Source organism: Apium graveolens, unplaced genomic scaffold (genome assembly GCF_009905375.1).
Source record: "Apium graveolens cultivar Ventura unplaced genomic scaffold, ASM990537v1 ctg7931, whole genome shotgun sequence".
NCBI classification, from domain to species: Eukaryota; Viridiplantae; Streptophyta; class Magnoliopsida; order Apiales; family Apiaceae; genus Apium; species Apium graveolens.
The window spans coordinates 3,415-12,720 of record NW_027420750.1 but is presented as its reverse complement, the minus strand read 5'-3'; the positions used below and the strand labels follow the sequence as shown (position 1 = coordinate 12,720).

The 9,306-nt window shown below is 33.0% G+C and overlaps 2 long non-coding RNA genes across 3 annotated transcripts; both read right to left on the bottom strand.

The window, feature by feature from the left end:
• Positions 1-1,326: 1,326 nt before the first annotated feature.
• Positions 1,327-6,128, bottom strand: LOC141704509 (uncharacterized). 2 transcript variants are annotated; one of them, XR_012567978.1, is made up of 8 exons: positions 5,784-6,128; positions 5,640-5,694; positions 5,073-5,144; positions 3,484-3,549; positions 3,203-3,255; positions 2,954-3,115; positions 2,135-2,236; positions 1,327-1,644 (listed from the first exon to the last, which is right to left on the bottom strand). It is a non-coding gene; the product is annotated as an uncharacterized LOC141704509 (long non-coding RNA). The 2 variants fall into 2 exon arrangements; XR_012567979.1 differs by lacking the exons at positions 1,327-1,644; positions 2,135-2,236 and adding an exon at positions 2,263-2,797.
• Positions 6,129-6,315: 187 nt separating this feature from the next.
• On the bottom strand, positions 6,316-7,701 carry LOC141704511 (uncharacterized). The gene is made up of 5 exons (XR_012567982.1): positions 7,601-7,701; positions 7,357-7,496; positions 7,214-7,268; positions 6,676-6,747; positions 6,316-6,390 (listed from the first exon to the last, which is right to left on the bottom strand). It is a non-coding gene; the product is annotated as an uncharacterized LOC141704511 (long non-coding RNA).
• Positions 7,702-9,306: the final 1,605 nt, after the last annotated feature.

Here is a 9,306-nt window from a genome sequence, read left to right as displayed (position 1 = left end):
GAAATAACCCGGTTAAAATCTAATTATTCTAATATATTTTCTTATATATTATCAATATACATTTACTATAAATATAATTAATATTTTAAACACATATTTATTTACATATTCGTGATTAATAATATATTTAAATACTTTATTGCAACATTAATGAAAGAAGATCTAGTAAGTACCCTATATATTTGGATAACATTGATAGAACATATCATTCTATAAACATGTTTATTTTTTGCCGGACTTAAATGTTTTCAACGAAGTAATGTTTTCATAAAATATTTCATGCAAACTAATACATTTTTATGATAATCTATTTGCTAACACAATGTAGTCTTCAGAATCTCTAAAAACTAGATCTGATTCAAATAAAAAAAACTCGGTCCGATCCGATCTGGCCCGAAAAAAGCCGGTGAGGCCCGCCCGAGGGCTCAAACGGGCTCAGACATTTTCGGAAAGCCCGACCTGGTCTGGTCAAAGTCAAAGTCCAAAAAGCCCGGTCCGGTCAAAGCCCGAGCTTTTTAAAGTCTGGTTAAAATCCGACTCGGTGGGCCTTTTGTGCATCTCTAGTTTCAGCAAACCAAACCAAATTTATTTTCTTCACCCAGATCTTTCTGAAATATTGCATGCAAGTAGTGTTGTAAAAATCGGGAATGAGTGAAGATCGGTTGAGTAACCGATATAGGAATAATTAAAAATTGGGGATTAATCGGAGTAAAAATCGGATATATTATAATATTAAATTATATTTAATATTTATTATGATTACATTAATTATTTATTAATAATTCTATATTTATTATATCATAATTTCTATTATTATTCATATTTAAATTAATATAGTACTTTAATTTTAATAAATAATTATATATACTCCAATAAATAAAAATCTGTAAGAATTAATCGGATTTCAAAAATTAAATCGGTCGAATATTTTGTAAGGAATTAATCGGCTGAATTGGAAATTTATCGGGAATTTTTAAAACAATACATGCAAATAAAAAATAGAGTTGGTAATAATATATTGATATCCATGACTATAGACTATAGTAAATCCAATCCATTGCTAAAAGATATATGTTGGACAAAAGTCGTTTCAGCCGAATATTGACGACTAGAGTCTTGGTTGGATACAATGGCCCACTCCCCGGCCCAAGCCCACTCATTGTCTACTTCAATATTTCTTCCAGATGATTATGGAGTTCAAACTTCTTTGCCCGAAAATATGGGTTAATTTCTAATAATCTACTTCTTTATTGAAAAATTTCTAATAATGAACTTAAATATTTAAATTAATTATATCAACTATAAAATATATATGGAGCACCCACGTGTAATTTACATCTCATTTCTTATTATAATAAGAGTTAAAAACTAACAGGACGGAACCAGATATAAAATTTACTGGGGACGGACTAATATTCGGAGAAACCAAACTAAGTTATTTTATAACTTCTTTCAAAAATTTACACTAAAATTTCTGCGAACTTCGACAGTTGGCAGGTACGGACACTTCCTTGGCTGCCCTCTGGTTCCGCCTCTAAAAACTAGGTCAAGCTTTTTGCATTAACAAACTGCAGAAGATAATCATTGTTGATTTTATACTTTCATGTGGATACAATCTTCCGTAGAAAGATAAGCCCTATCCACCTGAAAAATAGATAAGATGTCAACTTCTGAGGCAGAGCCTTCATCTACAAGGCAGTAGATTCAAGTTTTTAAAAAATTGACATGATATCATTCCACATGAAGCTGCTCCATAAGCAATCTATCTTCAGAATTGTCACACAACAGATAGAACTCGAAGTAAAAAAGAAATGATAGTTAATGCGACTTTACATCAGTCAAAACAAGTTTTTGCATATTTGGCAAGTAAAAAAAAGATGTTTAGTTTGGGCTAAGAGACACTTGCATATATATTATCTACCTTAAAGGTTTCTATATATCTCAAATTGTTATATGTTTTATGAGGAGATTTACTGCGCATATTTTCCTCCACTTATCTTAGTTCATAATTAAGTTTTTACATCCCTTATTTCGAAGAAGAGTGTCAATAAGCCGGAGATGATGACAGCTATGCTCATTTATTGTGCACTATTGTAGTACAAAACTAAGGGAACCCACACATAAGACTGTATACCTCAGATTCAAAAGTAACTGTATCTCCTTGTTCAGTGAAGCATTTTCGATCAAACAGGTTGTCTAGATAATCCATGTTTTCAAACCTTCTATCCTCACTTCCCTGTAAACCACATGAATTTTGGTCAGTCCAGGCAGAAAGAAAAGAGGAAGAGCTAAATACTGTAAATTTCACTACGGAAAAGCTTTCATAGTATCAAAAAACCTAATTAACCAACAAGATCGCAAAGTCTACATTCTTTCTCCTCTATTATTATGTGGCAAATGATCAAAATAACAGTGAAAAGGGGGAAGTGTCTAAATGGCACATCTGAAAAGGCTCCAAGTGTCACTTTCAACTATTATGCAGCTATGTTAAGAAATTCATATTAATATATGTGGATTGATAATAATCACCAACATTCATGTAACCAAGAAACTCTTTGCCTATAGTTTTTACTGTTCTGCCATTTCTCTACCTACAAATATGATCTTAACTGTGAAAACGTATACACAGGTAAACTACAAAAAAAGTAATACATCAACTTCACCAAGTACAAAATGTTTCTATAACTAAAGGTTTGTATCATCTCAAAGTTATCAAACAAGTGGAAGCCTCCGTGGATCCAATAAGCATATAGCATATGGGAACTTGCAACATAACTTGCAACGTAATCACAATCTTCTGCAGTTATATAGATTTTTTTTTTTAAATGCCGGTTAAGGCCTTGTTTGTAAAGGGAAAATTAAATACATCTGCATAAAAGTACTTTTAAAAAACCTGGCGTAACTAGAATATACTTGTCATGTAAATTAGTAGGAAAATTCATCAAAAGTCAACCTGTAGGGCCATTGCTTTAAATCTTCCTCTGAAGGACTGAGCAGCAAGTCAAATAAGTCTTTCCCGCTAATCCTTCTGTTTTAAGGGAGGAGGATGATTATCAATTCTCCATCCTTTGTTTCTTGCATGACCTTTTTCTTAAAATGAAGCGGAGTAGCAAAACTAGAGAAAAAACATGCATCAAGTTCTCGGTACAATCATTTCAAATAACAAAACTGCAACGTGCATATAACGATAATTGGTATATACCTTGGGAAAACAAACAGAGATTCCTCCTCGCTTGCATTATAAGGCCTGGGAAACTTCAGAAAACATTTAGGAATATATTTAAGATTACGCCCGGTATTGTATATTAAGCAGCATAACTTGATTTCTCAACACTCACTCAACAAACACATAACACACATTTTAAACTTACAACTATTGTCCGCCCTTTTGTTTCTAGTTTCTAAAGCACATTTTTGGTCATTCTGTAATGCACCAAAACCCGGAATTTATATCTTAAGAAAATTCTATCATGGGTCACTTACAGAGAGATAATTCAAAGAGCAAGTTGTCGCTAGAATCACTTAGATTGCAATTACCAGCAAGAAAGCCTGCACACAACCATTATACACTTCAATGCCAGAGGGCACAAGAGGCAGTAGTGCAAGAAAGTCTACTCATTATACACTTTAAATGTAGTACCACACAACAGGGAGAAGTGGTGTTTTTTAGAAACATTATTCTGGAAAAGTTTCAATCTAATTTGTCATCCAAAGTTAGAGGGTCAAATTAGTTTGCCAAAGCTCTTGAACGGAACATCAAATATTGGGTATTATTATCTTAAAAGATTTTTATTTGTGTTCTGCCTTTCACTGAAAGGAAATAGTGATTCATGTATTTGTGTAATGAGAAATATAAATCTTTTGCGATGTTGGTGTATTGTGTCAGAAATCGGATTACAGCTTTTGAGTCGAATCCAAAACAGCACAAAATGTAAGCAGCAGGGGAGCTCTGAGGTTGTAAGCAGAAGACTAGAAGGTTAAATGAAGATCCTAATATAAAGTTAGCAAGACATTATATTTGAGACCTCATACATCCGCTAAGGTAAATTTCATCAACAGTCATTGACAAATAACTAAATAAGACTATATATCTACAAATCATACGGGCCAATAGGAATCTGAACAATTACTGAAGCGGAAAGTATTCAATTGGGAATATGAACAATTGCCGAAGAGGAAAGAAAGGAATACTTAGCTCTCATTTATATGCGAAAAGATAATAAATAGGGACTTTAGACAGAAATTAAAGGGACTAGAGCAATAATCTTTATCTTTTGCTTTCTGCACCCATGTATTATTCTGGGAATTACTAGATCCAGTAGGTGCAGCTGCTCTATAATAATTGGACTCGGGTACGCAGTCATACATATCCAAGTATCCATCATCTACCCACATCTGCAAACATATACAGAGTCACCTTCAAAGCACCAGTAGATCAGTGATTATTACCGGAGGGATGATTTTTACGGCAAACTTCGAATATTTTTTGGCGAGCTACAATTATTTTCCAGTAACGATAAAGAAGGATTCGGTTTCAAGACCATGAATCTGGCACGGATTCCGCACCGACATAGGTACCGCCTATTGAATAGCCGAGTCGGAGCAACACAGCCAGCAATGTGTATGAACCCGTATTAAAGGATTAGAAGAGGCTCAATCGATCATTAATCCTCTTCTGAAATAATGCAGTCCAAACAATATACTCGCTCTCAACAAAATTTTGATCATTAATCCTCATCCCAAATAATGTTTTTCATATGCATCATCACTATATACTAATCTGTAAGTTGTAATTATATTTAGGAATTTCAAGTTGCCTCACTTTCTGATGCGGATTAAAAGAAAAAAAAACGTTATGAACTTGATTCGTGAAAATTCCATTATCTGCAAAATTACAGTGAATGTGTGTATTGCAATTTGTTATATGACGTGATTAGTACATGGTCAACATGTCTGCTGCTTAATCCTCTTTATTGCTTCTAGTTTATGTTTGCACTAGCCAAAAAGAAAACTAATAATAAAGATGCAGATTCGTTTTACAGAGACAAAGTCGTAGCCAGTGTCTTACTTACCAAAGCCTGTTGCAGACTTGCATTCTCTTCTTGCAACACAGGCAGTTCCGCTTCCAGATCACGAGTATAAGCCTAGCCATTTAGAATACATGAAAACAAACTTTAGAAACAGACTTGGTGCGGCCCTTTTAAAGACCATGGTTTAAATCTAACTTAATTACATAGTCATACCTATTTTTTGTAAAATATTTCCTCATAAATAGAAATTAAAACAAATTTATTTTTTCTGCAATCACTTAACAATGCATCTTCCATATTAATCCTTTACAATATAATCCTTTCACTGTAAATAAACTGTAAATTTTGCCCTAGGATAAAGTTAAGTATTAACAATAAATTTTCAAATTATAAGGGTTTGAGGCTGGAAATTTCGATAGTTTTAACGGATCGGGATCCGTTTAAATAGAAAGAACAACCAAAAATGAATGTGGACGGATCCATTCTAGATTTCTTCTTCATACAATTTACACACACACAATTACACAAAGCTAGATCAACTTGTTGTATTTAACAGAAATAAATACTATTATAAATCTCGCATTATTTTCGAAAAATACGAAGAATTACCTGGAAACGACACGTGAACAGGAACGAAAATCATGGAGCACTTTCTTCACTGTTTCTGCAAGTAATTCAGAAATTCAAATAAAAATGAAGAATTAGATAAAAAAAGATAAATTATACTCATAAAAGATTGTACAAGAAGAGGACCTTAAGAATCTCTGCACTCCATGAAATGGTGAGCAGTGAGCCCAACAATTGCTTGCGGGAAACATAAAAACATTTTCAAACTTGAGTTGAAACTTGAGTTGAAACTTGCGGGAACAGGAGAATGCAGATAATTATCTGTTATCTGTTAAAGAGAGGCTGAGAAGGACTGAACAGAAGCAACAGCAGATGTTCATTAGCATGGCCAAAGCATTTCAGAACCCCTTATTTAGCGAGATTCTTATGCAGCAGCTCAGGCCGAAAGAAGCACTGGAGACTGCTGGAACTTCAAAGAAACAAAAGCTGATTGCTCCACAGTGCAACAAAGGTCCAGCGGAGGCATCCTATTATCCTATATATGCAAAAAGATATAAATAGGGTCTTTGAAAAAGATGAAGAGACTAAAGTAATTATCTGCACCTTTTGCTTTCTGCACCCATGTACTATTCTGGGCATTACCGCATCTAGTAGGTTGCAGGTGCAGCTGCTCTAATAATTGGATGGACATTAAAGAAGAATCCACAGTAATAATATTTGAGGCTTCATCTGAGCAAATCACGGTCAGATGCTATGGATTTAGATGGCCTGCAACAGCTTCCTCAAACAATTGCTGAAAACCAGGGCACTTGTTAAGAAAATTATAAGAATAAGTTTATAACAAGATCAATAATATTAATCTAAAGGAACTTATTACTAGACCTTCTCATGTAAAAGTAATGCACATGAATGATTACTGAACATGAAAATATGCAAGATATAAAATGATGGTCAACATGTCTGCTGCTTAATCCTCTTTGTTGCTTCTAGTTTATGTTTGCACTAGCCAAAAAGATAACTAATAAAAACATGCAGATTTGTTTTAAAGAAACAAAGTCGTAGCCAGTGTCTTACTTACCGAAGCATGTTGCAGACGTGCATTCTCTTCTTTTATCACGTGCAGTTCCGCTTCCAGATCACGAGTATAAGGCTAGCCAATTAGAATACATGAAAACAAACTTTAGAAACAGACTTGGTGAGGCCCTCTCAAAGACCACGGTTTTAATCTACCGTATTTACATAGTCATGCCTATTTTTGTGAATATTTCCTCATAAATAGAAATTAAAACAAATTTATTTATTCTGCAACCACTTAACAATGCATCTTCCATATTAATCCTTTACGATATAATCATTTCACTGTAAATAAACCGTAAATGTTGCCCTAGGATAAAGTTAAGTATTAACAATAAATTTTCAAATTATATGGGTTTGAGGCTGGAAATTTCGATAGTTTTAACGGATCGGGATCCATTTAAATAGAAAAAACAACCAAAAATGAACGTGTAACGTATCCATTCTAGATTTCTTCTTCATAAACTTTACACACACACACAATTACACAAATCTAGATCAACTTGTTGTATTTAACAAAAATAAAAATATAATAGAATTACCTGGAAACTACACGTGAACAGGAACGAAAATCATGGAGCACTTTCTTCATTGTTTCTGCAAGTAATTCAGAAATTCAAATAAAAATGAAGAATTAAATATAAAAAAAAAATTATACTCATAAAAGATTGTACAAGAAGAGGACCTTAAGAATCTCTGCACTCCATGAAATGGTGAGCAGTGAGCCCAACAATTGCTTGCAGGAAACATAAAAACATTTTCAAACTTGAGTTGAAACTGTACGGGGACGGGGACGAGATTCGTGGAGCACTTTCTTCATTGTTTCTACAAGTAATTCAGAAATTCGAATAAAAATGAAGAATTAAACTAAAAAAAAAAAATTATACTCATAAAGATTGTACAAGTGAATTGAGTCTTGAAATTGACACCTTATAATTAATAAAAAGGGGCGATTGAGAGATTGAATATGATGAGACAGCTTCGTGTACAAAAAGAAATCAATCGGCTGCAACTCGATTTCACCTCCAAACCATGATTACATGAAATTGATTACAATAAACGGGTGCTAATCCCTAACCCTAAGCCGTATTATATAGGCCGACGAGCAAAACATGGGCTTGTAAATTAGGTGGTCAACTAGCTCTTATTCAAAGCCCAAGTCCAAATTTTAGTATGTCCTGCTTAATTATTGTTTAATCAGTTTTATATGATTTTTAATTTGTAGTATAATTAAGATATATATATATATATTAATATAAATGATTTAAAAAGGATTTCAAAAGAAATGAAAAGATTAAAAAATAAAAAAAATGAAAAATTTAAAATTTAATATTAATAAAATTGAAAATTAAAATTACTTTTAACTGGGATGGGTCATGCCAAAGATCGGCTCGGGTCGAAGCCCGGGTTTTTAATTGGGTCGGACCAGACCGGGGTTTGCATAGGGCTTCACTGGAATTTGATCGAATCGATCCAGGCCGACTTTTGGGTCTAAACTTTTGTGCATCTCTAGTTATATATAGGAGAAAGAGTTTAGAGTATCTCCGAGCGCTACTCTATCATCCCTCCTCAGTTATGTTTTAATAGAATTAACACAAAAATCATCTCCAACACTCTCGTTATGTCTCCCTACATTTAAGATCTTCAAAATCTTCATCTTTATTAAGCAGCATATAATGCTTTCTCAACTAATTTTATATTAGTATATAGTACTTCCGCTCTAAACCCTCCAATACCTGCAGTATAGCTTAATGTGTATATAATTATTTTTAAACCATAAAATTTAATTGAATAGGATTGTTGGAGTTGGATAGTGATAAGTGACTTCGAAGTACATATAATAGTAATTTATTTAAGAGTTTGTGAAACAACTCTTGAAGTTGCTCTTAGAGGGTCATTTCACTTGTTAGGGGAGTGGTAAGTGTTTGGAAGGTCGTATCAGGTTAACGATATATGGAACTAATATGCTATCAAGTATGTTTGGTTGATTGCTGGAATTGATAGTGTATTAATATCATATCAGGTCGGGATTTTCGAAAAATTTCAGAGTCCGTTTTGATTTTCAAGTCAGATTTTACCGGTTTTTGGGGCCGCATTAGATCGTATCGAGCTTTATTAGAGATTTTAAAGACTATATAGGTTAACAACTAAATTATTGCAAAAAATTCGTATTTTGCATGAAATATTTTATAAAAACACTATGTATTGAAATATTTAAACTGGGGTAAAAATGAACATATTTATAAATAATATGTTTTATAAATATTATCCAAATATATATAGTGTACTTATTATATCTTGCTTCATGAATCTTATAATAAAGTATATAAATAATATTATTAGTAATGAATGTGTAAATATATATGTCTTTACACTATTATTATATTCATAGATAATGTAAATACATAAATATATATAAAAAAATATTAGAAAAATCAATTTTAATCAGGTTGGGCCAATAACCGGGCTTTTAACCGTATCTGACCGGACTGGGTTTTGCCTAGGGCTTTATTAGAATTTGACTGAAATCGATCCGGGCCCACTTTTTGGCTCTAGCCTTTTTGTGCATGTCTAGTTATATGAGGAGAAAAGAGTTTATGAGGTCATTTCACTTGTTAGGGGAATGACAAGGGTT